Source organism: Podarcis pityusensis, assembly GCF_964106645.2.
Source record: "Podarcis pityusensis genome assembly, chromosome: 7".
NCBI lineage: Eukaryota > Metazoa > Chordata > Lepidosauria > Squamata > Lacertidae > Podarcis > Podarcis pityusensis.
In genome coordinates, this window is record NC_138031.1 from 19,675,884 (window position 1) to 19,692,200 (window position 16,317).

A 16,317-nucleotide genomic window follows, 5' to 3' on the forward strand; every position below is an offset into this window, starting at 1 on the left:
TGCTTTTACAGAAAGCAATGCAACATGCAAAGGAAACCATATGCAAAATTCTGAGATAAAATTTTCCAGTTGGTATTAAATGATTGGCAGTTCCTGTAGGCAGCGGCGTAGCGTGGGTTATCAGCACCCGGGGCAAGGCAAGTAATTTGCGCCCCCTAACCCGGGGCAAGGCAAGTACAGTAATTTACTCTCCCAAGCAGCAGCAGCAGCGAGGCTTCTCTTTCCCCCGCGCTCTCCTGGAGCTGCCTCTTTTCTTTCCTTTTTTCCCTTTCTCCAAGGCTTTTCGCTTTCTCTCCTTAATTGATTCCTCCTCCACACCGCAGCGTTTCCTAGCTGCTTCCCCCCCCTTCCCCTCTCTCTCCTCCTCGCTCTGCTTGCCTTGCCCTGCACCGGCAGCAGCAGGCGCAGCCAGACCCCCGCCAGCCAGCCCGCCCGCCCGCCCACCCGGCTTCCTCTCCTTTTTTTGCCCGCGGCAGAAGGCTTCGCTCTCCCCCTTCCGCGACCTCCTCGCCAAGCCGAGCGAGCGCGGGCTCCCTAACCCGTGGATTTTAGTAGGGGCAGAGAGCTGCTAGTGCGAGCGCGCCCCCCGCCCATGTTGCGCCCGGTGCGGCCGGCCCCCCTGGCACCCCCCACGCTACGCCACTGCCTGTAGGTAGATAAAATGCAGATTCCAAAGTCATTAGATTGAACTTCAGTGGAATCAGAGTCAATACTGCTTAAATGAAGAATCTTTGCAGCTGATGGTGACCTTTGCTGACTTGAAATCAATGCTTTAAGGTGCCATTGATTTGACTAGTAAATCTGAAACAGTACAAAGTTCATTTATCTTCTGTGCAGGGGGGCTCACAGAATGGCTGGTTCAATTGTATACGTTTTGCATAATGTGACAAGCATGAGATTTGTTTTTGTTTTAAAAATTATATATTGCATTTGTATACTACCCTACATCTAAAGCTCCTTAGGTGGTACAAAAAATAATAGTTAAGTATACTGAAAACTTAAAAAGAATCCAAACAAAACAGAGCATTTAATACTACATAATTTTGTTTACCAAAAGCTATTAACTGTTTAAACTAGACCCCTTAAATGCATTAAATTCTTTCTTTTTCCAGTTTTAAATACTTTGTTGAATAATGTGAACATTTTACAAAGCAGCAAAGCAGAGAACAAAGTGGTAACTTTCCATTATAGATCCATAGTGCATGGTTAGATAGTACCTTCAGAACATTAAAAGGTTCAACCCTTTTTATGGCCGCTGCCATAGGAGCCAACTTCAAGGGGTTGTGGGTGCTTGGGCACATACAATAATATAATTGTGAGGGCTGGGCACCCACAAAGTCAGTGAGCAAAGCATTCCAGACCACCACCACCCACTTTCCCAGAACCCGGTGAACCTTGAAAGTAGGAGAGCAAAGAGCTCAAAGACAGATGGCACGTAGCAGCACCCATAGAAGTGACGAATGAGGAAGTGGGTGAGAGATTGGGGAGTGGAGATTCACTGGTAAGAAACCTTTCCTTGTCTTTATACTTCACTGGTAAGAAACCTTTCCTCCTTGTCTTTATACTTTCTTGGGAAACCAGCTGGGAGCCGCTGACAGCATCCTGACAGGCAGGGTTCTTGCGCAGACCAGATTCCCCTTTTGAGGAATGCTCTCTCTAGGGAGGTTCAGCTGCCACATTCATTATTCCACCCTTAGGTGGAAATGTTCCTCTTCAAACAGGCCTTTGTCTGGTTAGCATCCCATAACATTTTAAATGTGTTTGTGGAAGGAGGGGGTGGAGAGGCTTTATTGGTTTGTGATATCTGTTGTTGTTGTTGTTGTTGTTGTTGTTGTTGTTGTTGTTGTTGTGTATTATGTATTTTTATCATGTATTTTTACATTGTGAATGGTCCAGAGATTTACAGGTGAATAGAAGTATAAAAAAATCAATCAATCAATCAATCAATCAATCAAATCAATTAAATCAAATTATTGCTATGGTGTCCAGTACCAGGTTTTGGAAAGATGGTATACATTTTGCAAGCATTGAGTAAAGATTTCTTTTTCAGAGCTCCACTCTTCAGCAATGCATCCAAGGAGAAGCAAAATGGCCTGCTCCCTAGCACACAGTTGCACTCACTATTTCATATTTCCCAGGGGAATGCCCTGTTGCAGTTGATTCCTCTGCCAGCCCCCTCATTGCATAGTTAAACCTCATTTGGAAATGTCACCCACCTTCTCGCAACCACATCTAACAACCCTACATATAACAGATACATTTTAAAGTCAGTAAGGCATACCGAAACATGCTGCACTCAGACAGACGCTCCATATTCCTTTGAGACTTCAACCCAGGTCTGTAATCTAATGTCCTTTTCCACAGGATCAGTTTGTTGTAGAATCAATGTGCATTCATTTTTCCACAGACTGCACACAATCCACACATTTTACCGCAAGGGTGAACTTTGTTTGCAGAGACAATAAAGCATTTTGCAACCGCTTGGTAGGCCAATATTTTTGTAGCTTGGGGGGGGGGGGGGGAATGCATCCATATTGCTTGCAATCACCATAAAAGGGGTGTGTGATTGTGCAAGTGTTATGGGCACTTACAAGATACATATTTTGTTTGTGGTACGTAATTAGCCACGAACAACACAAATCTCCCCTTCCCTTCTCTGCTGGCTGCAAAGTCCTCACCACACAACTCTACTGCAGAATCTCTTATCTAACCATCTTTTTATTAAGTGTTGAGAAGAGCTAGCAGGGTCATTCCTTCCTCCGCAAGCAATGTCTCTCCATTTTGTAACCCTTTTTCACTTAATTTAATTCCGTTCTTTGGAGGCTTTGTACTCTTTCTGTCCTGCTCTGGAGATAATATCTGATTTTATTTTTTAAAAAGTTGTAAAAAAGAAGCGCAGCTCTCTCCCTACCATCCCAAGACTTTCCTTAACATCTGGGGAGAAGCTTTTTGTCAGCTTAAGAGCTCACATTAACAAAAACAGTGCATAATTTGAGGAGCAATAAACAGAGAGACTTTGTCTTTCTTGAGCAGAGAGACATTCAGCCAAAACATGCAGTGGAAAAACTCCCTCAGGACTATACAACCAAACAGAATATGTCCTAACTGAACAATGACCATGGCACTCGGTCTGGTTGCTAAACAACAGCTGCTCCTCCACCAACACCCCTCTTGGAAATTAACCCTGCAGCTACAAACTGAATGATCCTTGCTGCTGTACATGAAGCAGCATTTGTGAGGTACGGTATATTCGGAGGTACGGTATATTGACAGTGGAGGCAGAACAATAACTATTGTGGTGGGGCAATGTTGCTCTACTGACTTCAAAGGGTCCATAGCCTCTCTAGCCCCTTGTATGACCTCAAACCAGGCAGAAAGATACACCAGTCCAGGAGCTGTTTTAAATCAACCATTGTTGTTTTCCTCCCATCAGGAAAAAGGGGAGGGAAATGGTTGACATACAAGTTCACAAAATGGTGGAGGAGCAGAAGGGTCCTCTCCTGTTCAGCCAATGAGAGCCCAGCAGGGCACTGAATGAGACAATGAACCATCTTTATTTCCAACCTCCACCTTACCAAGCCTCTGGGATGCAGCCTTAATATAGCTTAATGTTCTCAGTCAATATGTTAATGCAATCTATAGAAAAAAAGAAATGAGGCAAAAGAGAAGAGGATAGAGATAAAAATCGAAGCCTAAGGGATGCCTCAAGCTGTATCTGTCTGGTGGCAGTTCTGCACAGTGGGGTATATTGTGCCTTTTGGCAAACAGATGCAAAATGTGTGCCCCCCCCCACCCTGCTATCCTTAGTTTAACCTTGTTAATTTCATTTATTCTCCAATATGCTTCAAACCCAGCTTCACTTTTTAAACTAACTCAGTCCAGTTTATTCACAGAATAAAACCATAATAGGAGTCAATAGTAAAGAGAGTAATCTCATCTGAATTTCTCCATATATTTTGGAGTTCGTTCTCTTTCTGTTCTGGAACCAGTGCCTTTGAAATTGTGATTTTCAAGAGACACTACAAAGTGAGTCTGGGGCTGCTCCTGGATCCGTCTTTTTTGCCAGAGGCATAGGTCACCATAATGGCTAAGGAGTGTCTTCTACTAGTTTGAGCTGGTATTGGTAAAATAGCTACAGCCATCTCTACAACAGGATAACCTGACCATTGCCACCCATGCATTGGTAACCTCTGTGCTGGATGAGCGCACCGTGTTTCATTTGGGACCACCCTTGAGACTGGTCCAGAAGCTGCAGTTGGTGCAAAATGTGGCGGCTCCTTTTCTCATTGGAGCTGAATATCACCAACACATTCCCCATTATGGTAAGAATTGCACTGACTGCCAATTAGCTACCAGGTAAAGTATATTACCTGGTGCTGTGGTCTAAACCACAGAGCCTAGGGCTTGCTGATCAGAAGGTCATCGGTTCAAATCCCCGCAACGGGGTGAGCTCCCGTTGCTTGGTCCCTGCTCCTGCCAACCTAGCAGTTCGAAAGCACGTCCAAGTGCAAGTAGATAAATAGGTACCACTCTGGTGGGAATGTAAACGGCATTTCTGTGTGCTGCTCTGGTTTGCCAGAAGTGGCTTAGTCATGCTGGCCACATGACCCAGAAGCTGTATGCCAGCTCCCTTGGCCAATAACGCATGATGAGCGCCGCAACCCCAGAGTTGTCCATGACTGGACCTAATGGTCAGGGGTCCCCTTACCCTTTAAAGTATATAAAGCCCTATGTAGTTTGGGACTAGGATGCTAAAGGAGGGTGCAAAGCAGGGCTGATGAGGAACACAGCATGAGGAGAGTCCAGAGGGCCAGACAGAAAGACTTGAAGGGCCACAATTGATCCCTGGGCCTGTAGTTCCCCACCCCCTACTTACAATAACCTTATTAAATGGTATAGAAAATTCCAGTCGTGCTGCTACCACCAACAATAATCTAAAGACCTAAGAAGGTTACTGTAAAGTGGCATAGAAACTTTAAATGCAAGAAGAACTGGAAATAATGGAAATAAGAAGATTGAAAGAGAAACGATCAAAATTGTCTGGCAGATATCATAAAAAAACAGCAGTGGATAGTACTGAAAAGAGGGTGGATTTTCTTTTCTTCACAGCCTGATTATCATCTGATGTGACAGCTGGCTTAGCAACAACATAAAAATACCCCAAAATATAATTTATACAGTAGTCATTCAAATATTTGTGTAAGACATCTGCCCAGGAGGAGCAGCCCTCTGTGCATATTATGTTTCAATATATTACTGCGTTTCCTTCCTTTTCAAAAGTATGTCAGTGCTTTCTGGTGATCTGATCTGACATATCCTTATCTTCAGAAATGATTGTAATATTTCCATAGAAATGGGAGTTAGCAATAAGAATAAAATCTGAAGTCCTCAAGAAAGATCAAAGCCTGATGTCTGAAGAAAGACAATATTGAAAAGTTGTGCAACAATTTCTTGTTTCAGTTATTTGTGAAGAATTAGTTTGGAGTAAATCGCAAACGTGTGTGTGTGTGTGTGTATCTGCGTGTGTGTGTTTGTCCTGAGGATTATTGCAGCATTTGTGAAATGCTGAGAAGATGGTATGGCTCTGCAATATGAAGGTTTATTTCTGTAAGGCAAAGTTGGGAGCCAAATCATTTTATTTGTCCACTTCCACAGGGCAACTTTTACAGGCGGGTAGACAACACAGCTGCCAATCACCTGATGCCACCATGACATTGGATTGTTGACAGGTGGGTTGTTGTCAAGGCCTTTTTGTGCAACCTTTCCCAGGTGTGTGACTGCCGGCTGGTTGTTGAGCTCTCGAGAACCGCAGTTTGGGAAAGCACCAAGCAATGGTGGGCAAAGTAGTTTTCTGAAGGAATCAGCTGCATGACCCAATTCGCCATGGGGAACTTGGCTGCCCATCTGATCCATCAGGGCTGAACTCGCCCTCCATCAGCAGATAGGCAGTGATTCAACCCTGCTTCCTATAGAGCTCAGCTACATGACTGAGTTCCCCTTGAGCATCTGTTACAAAGACTTGAGCTACCACTGACCAGGTGGTGGGTGGTGACCCAGACTTCTATCCAGCTTTCTGCAGGAACTGTAATCAGGTGTGGGCGTGGTTGGGGGGGGGGAATGGTCTCGTGACTGTGCTCTGCTTGCTCCAAGATCAGGTATACCCACCCCCTAGTTTTCTTGCTTTTCTTTTCAGCATGAGGCTGTGGCAAAGTGCTTCGCTCCCTCTCTAGGCTTTTGGGTAGCTAGGGACTCTTCTATTCTTTAGGATTATGAAATGTGAATGCTAATAATATTTGCTGCCTGCATAATTGTAAGTCTGCTGTCCAAAGCAGCACCCATATACTCTCTGTCTTTCATTCCTGTGTAATAAATTAGTCCTTTTTTTCTACATCCTGTTGTGACAAGTTTTTTTTTTAAAAAAAAATAGGCATAAGGGTAAAAGATATACACACAATATTTAACAGATGCACATCCTGATACCATGCAAAAAGTCCCATTCCACTATGCAGTGAATAATAGGTTCATACATTTGGTGGACACATATGTGAGTGCAGACATATACCCTCCAATATCCCCATTTCTTCATTATAAATAAAACGAGGGATTTATTTATTGATTGATTTATATGGGTCCCCCACTGTAATGCTACAATGCCAAAAGCTTTGTCGTGTCCTCAAGCCGTCTCCCAGATTAACACACTTAAACACACACACACACAACTAAACATACAAACACTCTTCAGACCAAAGGATGTGCCTCATGCTGTGATATAGTGATGCTAAATGGTTTTTATGGTGACCCTTCAACCTCTCTCTCTCTCTCTCTCTCTCTCTCTCTCTCTCTCTCTCCTTTGTAACCTACTGATTCAGTAGGTACCTCACTATGATACTATGACAGCAGAAGGGGTTTTGTTGCTTTGCCAAGGCTCCCCCCACCCATTTTCTTAAAATAATATGAGGTCATGGCTCTTTTTCAGCAGGAACTCTCCAGAACAGCATTCCGGCACCTTCGTAAAAAGCTAGTTTCATCAGGTACCTTAAAACTGAAACATCAAAATTAAATACCATCTAAGCAAAGGCTCAGGGCTATTGGTCTTTAAAAGAATAGAAAATTAACACAGGCAGATAATTTTGTGGTTTTCTCTACTTCTCTTAACCACAGCATGTTCTTCCTCCACCATCCTTTACAGACGCTTCAGATACTTTACAGATACCCTCCAGATACTTGTGTTCAGAAGGCTTCATAAAGTTCCAAAGAAACATCAATGTTGTAACACTCTTGCTAGAATGGGTTGGGAGGGGGTGGGGCAAGAAACCCAAACCCAACAACCAAATGACACCCTTCAAATTGCCTTTTCCAAGGGGTGAAAATAAGTGTTTCTTGTTTCAGGGGGGGGGGGGGGGAAGCATTTAACATAACAGAGGCTGTCTTGTTTATGCTTGGAGACAAGGCAGTTGCTGCAGTGCAATGGTGGCATCTATTGGTACATGCTAAACATGAACATCTCACACGGCAGAGATTTCTTCTCTCCCCCCTCCCCGTTTTCTCTCTGCAAAGTTGATAGTTAATACAGTCAAGTCTGTGTTTCTGCATGCTGAGAGCAGCTCCGGAATGACAATTCCTGCACAGAGATGACAGCATGATTCATAGCAACAGCTCCGAGATTAGCAATTTCTCATTCAGGAGTCTTGCTACGTGGACAGACTAGGTTACCTGGACTGAGCACACTGGGGAAAAGAGCAAACCTTTGAAAAGCAGCAGGTCTTTCTACTCCCTCGGAGACCCCAGGAGGCAACTTCTACCAAACAGAACTTGCTGACTGTCCCCCTCCCATTTTTCCTCTCCTGTTCCTGTATGAATCACCGTCTTTGACTTTCCGTGAGAATGATAATAGGGAGCCTTTGCTGCTCAGTGTAGATGCAACCATGGCAAAGAAAAGTTTGCCATTTTATAATCTTGGTTATATCTTTAGAATCCCCCCCCCCCAGATAATATTAATGTCAAAACACAATGAAGGGCAGGAGAAGAAAGAGCCAGTGTGGTAGAGAAATTAGAGCATTAGATGATGGAGGACAGGGTTCAATCTCCCTGTATCTTAGATGCTTTATATTATTTAACTCTACCTGTCTTTCAAATAAGAACCAGTGAAAGCAGTGAAGGTCCTGTGTGAGTGTCTGGAGGCGGTTGGAGGATGGATGGTGGCTAACAGATTGAGGTTGAATCCTGACAAGACAGAAGTACTGTTTTGGGGGGACAGGAGGTGTGCAGATGTGGAGGACTCTCTGGTCCTGAATGGGGTAACTGTGCCCCTGAAGGACCAGGTGCGCAGCCTGGGAGTCATTTTGGACTCACAGCTGTCCATGGTGAGGACGGTCAATTCTGTGTCCAGGGCAGCTGTTTACCAGCTCCATCTGGTTTGCAGGCTGTGACCCTATCTGCCCGCGGATTGTCTCACCAGAATGGTGCATGATCTAGTTATCTCCCACTTGGACTACTGCAATGTGCTAGACATGGGGCTACCTTTGAAGGTGACTCAGAAACTACAACCAATCCAGAATGTGGCAGCTAGACTGGTGACTGGGAGTGGCCGCCAAAACCACATAACACCGGTCTTGAAAGATCTACATTGGCTCCCAGTACGTTTCTGAACACAATTCAAAGTGTTGGTGCTGACCTTTAAAACCCTAAATGGCCTTGGTGCAGTTTACCTGAAGGAACGTCTCCACCCCCATGGTTCTGCCCGGACACTGAGATCCAGTGCCGAGGGCCTTCTGGCGGTTCCCTCGCTGCGAGAAGCCAAGTTACAGGGAACCAGGCAGAGGGCCTTCTCGGTAGTGGCACCCACCCTGTGGAATACCCTCCCACCAGATGTCAAAGAGAAAAACAACTACCAGTCTTTTAGAAGACATATGAAGGTTTTGTTGGAAGCCGCCCAGAGTGGCTGGGGAAACCCAGCCAGATGGGCGGGGTATAAATAATAAATTTATTATTATTATTATTATTATTATTATTATTATTATTATTATTATTTTAATGTATTTATATTACTAGGGCTATGAATACACACTCCCCACCCCTGCAGATCTGCTCCGTGGCTCCATCCTTGAGTGCTCCAACCAGGACAGGCGGCCCTAGGCTAACCAGGGGACAACACACCCCACCTGAGATCCATTTCTACAGGAAGCATATTCCCTATTCCCTCTTACAGAGATACAATTCCCAGTATTTCCTGTGAAAAAGGGATGGCTTGTCAAACCACTCTTGGAATTGTAGCTACGTGAGAGGAACAACCCAGTGGCTCTTAGCACCGTCAACCAACTGCAGCTCCCAGAATTCTTTGGTAGAAGAAGGTGTTATCATAGCGATTTGAATGTATGAGGTGAATGTGGTCCTTGCTGGACACAACCTACATTCTCTTTTGCTTCACCATACCAAAAAAGCAAACGTGCATGCAATTTCATAAGAAGAACACTGTAGGGGAGGAACCATAGGGAGTTCCTGCTCCTAATTACTCCTTTCCTTCCTTCTTTTTTAAGAATGCTGCCCATTCTCCAAAGTGTAACAGATTTCCCTCCTTCCCTTTTTCACTCAGGTCCATTTGTCCCAAAATTATTGGGCTGTTGTTTTTTTTTTTGTTTTTTTTTAAAAAGGTCACTGATTTATTTATTTCCCTTTGTATTTGCACACAGCTTTTCTACATTACTGTACTCAATGTTTTGGATTTATTTTAGATTCCCTTTTTAATGATATTCTGATATTTGGGGTTGCACCCAACTGCATTTTACTCAGAGAGGACCACTGACATCAATGACCTAAGTTTGTCATGTCTATTCATTTTAATGTGTCTGCTCTGAGTAAGGCTGGCTCTGATACAGCCCTTTAATTTGTCTTTTTAATACAAAAAAGTCCAGATTGAACATGTGTAAAACTGACACAGAACCAAAACAGGCTGATCTGCCTATCCTTTCTCAGAAGTAAGCCCCACAGACTTCAATATGATTTACTCTTGGGTAAACTGGAATGCAACTGCTGTATTAATCTGTTACTGCCATTGTGCTTGATGCATTAGTCATCGGCACTTCAATTATCTTTCTTTCTATACATCATTAAGAATATACTTTATTCTTAAAAACAGATCAAGTGTCATGTTTATCAAGCACAGAATTACTCTCATGAATAACCAGAGTCACAGGGGGCAGCAATTAGACACAGATTGCGTTTCATTCTTTGGACGCTTGTACAAACAGAGTCTTCTCATTTTAAGAAGCTGATTATTTCTCTTTGTGGATGTGACCTTTGAAAATTACAAGCTGAATTTCCATTCCATATATAACTTGTACCTTATTTACTTTCAACGTTTCAAGAGAAAGAATATTTCCCCCACTGAACCAGGAAGAACTTGCCATTTTGTACGCAGTCTCCGAAACCAAGTGAAGCATATTTTCAGCCTCTGGAAAGCAAGTGAAGTGATTGGATATGCCTGAGACATCACCTTGCCGGCAAAGGTCCGTATAGTTAAAGCTATGGTTTTCCCAGTAGTGATGTATGGAAGTGAGAGCTGGACCATAAAGAAGGCTGATTGCTGAATAATTGATGCTTTTGAATTATGGTGCTGGAGGAGACTCTTGAGAGTCCCATGGACTGCAAGAAGATCAATCCTATCCATTCTGAAGGAAATCAGCCCTGAGTGCTCACTGGAAGGACAGATCCTGAAGCTGAGACTCCAAGACTTTGGCCACCTCATGAGAAGAGAAGACTCCCTGGAAAAGACCCTGATGTTGGGAAAGATTGAGGGCACAAGGAGAAGGGGATGACAGAGGAAAAGATGGTTGGACAGTGTTCTTGAAGCTACCAGCATGAGTTTGACCAAACTGTGGGAGGCAGTGGAAGACAGGAGTGCCTGGCGTGCTCTGGTCCAGGGGGTCATGAAGAGTCAGACACGACTAAACGACAAAACGTCAAAACATTAACGTCAAAACATAGCAAACTATCATAACACAACATCATAAAACTCTACTGATGACAACAAAACTATAAAGAATGATAGCAAAGCACTATAACAACCTTAAAATATTTAAATCTATTTCCAGCTATTGTAAAGCCATGCAAAAGCAAAAACAAAAAACCAGCACCCAATACCTAAGTGATTTCAAAGAAATGCATCTTTGGAGACTACTGGAAGGCCTGAATTCATGACTTAATATGTATTTCAGATGGGATAGTATTCCACAACTGGCTTAATTGCTCTCACTGGTAGCAATCCAAGCAGGAACTCAAGCTGATCTCAGGATGTGGGTAGGCTAATATGAGTAAAAGCGACCCTTTAAACAACTTGGTCCCTAACCATTTCCATCTACTAACACAGTAGTAATCAATTCAACTGGTGCAATATTGGTGTCACATGACCCTACAAACATTCAAGCAGCCATATTTTGCACCAGCTGAAATTTCTAAGTGGTCTTCAAAAGTGCAGGGCCGTCTTAAGCATATGTGGCACCGGGGTGCACAGATCTGCCCAGCACCCCCCAGGTTGCCCAGAGTAGTTGTTGACCTTTTTTAGGGGGGGGGGACCCTGAAGTTGTTGACCTTTTTAAAGGAAAAGTTCCCCAGGAGCTCAGCGCAACAAACCAGCCTGAGGCATCGGCGACGGTGACTGAGCAAAACTGGGCTCCTCATGGTGTAAGCACCTCTACAGCCCTACACCAATCCCAGGCATGCAGGAGTGCGGAGCCGGCAAGCCGCCTCAGTGCCTCACTGCCTCGCTTGTCGCTGAACTCATGCTGCAGAGCCGCCCGCAGCAGAAGAGCCCATCGCGGCACTCCAACTGACAGGCAGACTCTTCCCAAGACTCCAACTCTTGGGCCCCGGACTCTCAGCCTGGTGCCCCTGAAAGCCTGAGCCCGGGTGCCCCGCACCCCTGGCGCCTATGGTTAAGACGGCCCTGCAAAAGTGTATTGCAGCAGTCTAGCTTGGATATCAATAGTACATGGGTGGGTTTGCAGCTGGCGTATTCCTAGTCACTACTGCATTGAGTCCAGGTGAATCTGAAATCTGAAAATTTGGTCCTTCAGGGAAGGTACAGACCTGTTGCAAACTTTCATCAGACCTTCCAAACTACAGTTCCTTTATCTTAAACTTCAATTTGTTCACTTGCACCCATCTCCAAGATATTAAAGAATGCAGGCTGCATGCCCATTATAAATGTGTGACTACATACCATTCTGAAAATAAACACAGCTCCATGCACTGCAATGTATACAGTACTTACTTTACACAAAGGATGGGGAACCTGTGGCTCTCTAGATGTCGTTGGACTATGCCTGCCTTTATCCCTGATGCATGCTGTCTTTTGTAGGGGAGGGATCTGGATATAGGGACCCATCTCATCACTGCCAAACATGCATTTCATGGGAAGCTGAGGTATTGCCAGCAGCAGGGGCACAAGGGTGACGCATACATCCCTGCATCTCATTTATCTAAACCAACCTAACATTTCAGAGCAATCAATGCAAATTTCAGCAGATCTAAATGGATTTAGCATGGAAGAAGAAGAAGAAGAAGAAGAAGAAGAAGAAGAAGACAGCTTTGTCCATGAACCTACCTACAAAGCATTGGGAGTTGACTTCCTCTGAGTGTCAACTCCCCCTACACAGAATCTCACTTTAAATTCTGAGCTGAACTATGGGAAGAAATGCTGCTTGGTTGGTAATGCAACTGAGCATATAAGCTGAGCAAATTCACATTCTGGATCAGGGTAATTATGAACCTTAGTGGCATCTCTAATGGGAACGAGCTTTACAGAGATTTTACGTTCAACAAGTATATTGGCAAAGGGAAAATTCAGTTGCTAGTTAATTCAGAGGAGTACAGGAAGCAAATAGTGTTATTCATTATTTACAAGATCGCTGTCACATAGAAAGCAATAAATGTGTAGGCAGAAAATGGAAAAATAATTTAGTGTTTCCAACTTTCCTGAGATTATTTGTCAGGGTGTGTTGGGTTATACTGATTATGCTACTAACAATTGTGATATGTTCAACTGCACAAAGTCACCCATTGTGATCCTACTGACCTGTGGCATGATAATACAAAGGTGATTTCAAATTTATGAAACTTCATTTAGGCTTTAACATCTGAAAGGGAATAAAGGAAGTTTTGTCAGGTTTAAAAGAAAAAGGGGTTAATAATCTCCTAGTATTCCTGAGTTGATTTCCTAGTCTTCTCTTCCATAACATGCAATAAAACTTATCCATTTCTTGATATTGTCTTGTGCATATTTCCTCACCTGGCAGCCAGTGATGAGTGATGGGGAGACATAAAAGTGGAGTTCCAATGAACTCTCACATGTGTTCAAAGAATGTGTGAGGGGCTGCAAAGTCACGAAGAAAAACCCCCTGGGCAGTCCAACCAAACCCCCACCAGTTGTATATTTGTCCCCAACCCAAAATGCTTTTCATTTCAAAGAGCAAATGACCTGAGAGAGAAAGCAGTTTGGGTGGTTTTATTGGCTACGAATGTCGCTGAGCTTTTCAAGTTGTATTAGGTTGCTGCCGTGTTTGGTTTTACTGGGATCATAATGCGATGATCATGGTTTTATGAAGTGCAAGCCACCTGGAGCATGGTAGAGAGGCAAGAAGGCAGCTGATCAAATAGAAATTAAGATAAAATGTAAAGAGGACAAATAAAAAGAGATTCTAAGATTTTGTGATTTATTGGAGTGTCTGTGGCATAGCGCTCGCTGGTGAAGTGAGTGTCTGTCTAGAATGTATCTTTTTTGACTTCAAGTGAGAGCTTTCAGAACTGAATGCTCCTTTATTCAATAAAATTTCCTCTACAGAGGGAAAGGGAGGCTGCAGTTCAGCTGTAGTGCTCTTGTTTTGTGTGCAAAAGGTTGCAGGTTCAATCTCCAGCATTGCCAGATATAAGACCTTTGTCTGAAGGAAAGCTGTTGTATATGTGAGAGCAGCAGCATACACTAGACATCTTGTAAAAACTCAACTATTTATCCTTTACAACTCAGTTGAAAATGCCTAAGGCAGAATACTTAGACTGGAGGTAGGAAACAAGTGCATCTTAATGGAGAATTATCCCTAGTACATGGTCCATCTAGTTCTGGCCCTAGACTCTACAGGTGACTACAGATACCAATCCATTCCTATAGGATGAGGATCAGGTAACCTCTCTTCCAAGAAGTTCAAGGTGTCTAACATGGTTTCCCTACTCCCTAGCTTATCCTTACAAAAACCCTGTGAAGTAGGTTCAGCTGAGAGACCGTGACTGGTCCAAGATCAGCCAGTGAGCTTCATGGCAGAGCGGAGATTTGAACCCTGGTTCAAATCCACTATGTCATTTGGATCCATTCTGATCCAAAAATTGAGACTTTTTTTATTGTTGTTCTAGTTCATTTACATTGTACAGTATGTACAATCCTGAGGGCTCCTGATCTTGCCTCTTTCAGTGGCAATAAAAAAATTAAAGCCAATAGTATATTGCATGTGACCGGATAAGGATAAAGCTTTGGGGAAGGGCTGTAGTTCAGTAGTAGTGTATTATATTTTTGCATGCAGAAGGGTTCAATCCCCACCATCTCAAGGTAGGGCTAGGAATGTCCACTGCCTGCAACCCTGGAAAGTCACAATCAGCCAATATAGACAACACTGAACTTCCTGCGTTCCTAATAATTCCAGATCATCTAAATGGAGAGAATTGAACATGGAGGACACAACAACAGTTTAAAGAGATCAGATGTTTAAATGAGAAAATTGGGAGCTGGACTGTTACATATATATTGTTAGCTTCTCAGAAACCAAGCTGAACAGAGAGAATCTTTCAGATACAGTGGTACCTCGGTTTAAGAACAGCCCTGTTTATGAACTATTCGGTATGCGAACTCTGCAAAATGGGAAGTAGTGTTCTGGTTAGCGAACTTTACCTCAGTCTACAAACAGAAGCTGAATGGTGGAAGGGCACTGGTGGCGGGAAGCCTCATTAGGAAAAGCTTGTCTCGGTTTAAGAACGGCTTTGGTTTAAGAACGGACTTCCAGAACGGATTAAGTTCGTAAACCGAGGTACCACTGTATAGTTATCTCCTGAATATAAACTATATTGAGAAGGCCACATTTGGGGTGGTTCTGCTCTCTGTCAAGTGAGATAGAGATTTAGAGAAAAAGAGAAGTATATGCAATACATATTGTTCCTGACATCATCTGTGCAAAGCACATGCAGGAAGATGTGGTCACAGATTCAGCCAGAAGTGTGTTTGGGGAGAAAAACCCAGTTGTGACAGATGCTGTGATAATAGAAATTGTTGTGCTGCATCCATGTAAAATGAAACATATAATTGCCCTTCTGCATACTTATTTCTCATCACAGAATCTGGAATGTATTTTAAATGCAGAAAATCTGTTTTAATGCAAAGTCTAGACTTCCTTACTGTTATGCAGCTTGCTTGCATGCTGCACAGGACATATTTACTGATGGTTTCCTTTATGACTTGGATTTGAATAAAGGTAATTAATTATAGGTGCAAGTTTAATTATAACATAACACACTTTCATCAAAACTGGCTGTGACATCTTATAAGTGCTGGGGTTAAATAAATACACTGCAATTTTGCATTGTGTTTTTTCGTAAGCATTTTATTCTAACCTTTAATGTTATTCTTTTTAAAAACGAGTAGTCTAGAGCAAGCTGGGGGTCAAACAGAAGAGCAGAGATGGGTAATCCAAGTGCAGCTCAATCTTTTCCTAATGCATTGAACCAGATTCTTGCTCTTATAAGATCAGGTAGAACCTTATTGGCCCCTGAAGTCACCTGATCCCTACTGAGGTGGCAGCTACAGAGCCTTCTGTGGCCATCTACACTGGTGGCAACACAGTACAGCAGAATATAGACTACCATCTCTTTCTCCAAGCCAAGATGATTGTGAAAATTAAGACACTTGGGTCTCACTGCTTTCAATAGTGTCTGGTCTTTTAGGGTTATCCTTCTGGTATTGGTAGACTAAACATCCAACTAAGTAAATATTAAACTGGGATTGCCTTCTCCCCCAAGTTCATCAAGAACAGGTGGTTTCGCATCTCTGCTTTGCTGGCCATACAATTCAAACAGCATGTTTTCTTTTTCTTCAGTGAAAAGAAAAGCTTTTGAAAAGAAAATCCATTAAACCAGAAATGTATGAGGTCTTGTCACACAATTTGCAGTCTTTTCTATCTCACTCATAGCCCAAGCCAAGCACAATTTATTAGCTTCAGAAAAGGCAAGGGGTTTTGAGGATCCAACAATGTAGAACAAGTTTAATTAAGTGATGTGCATTCT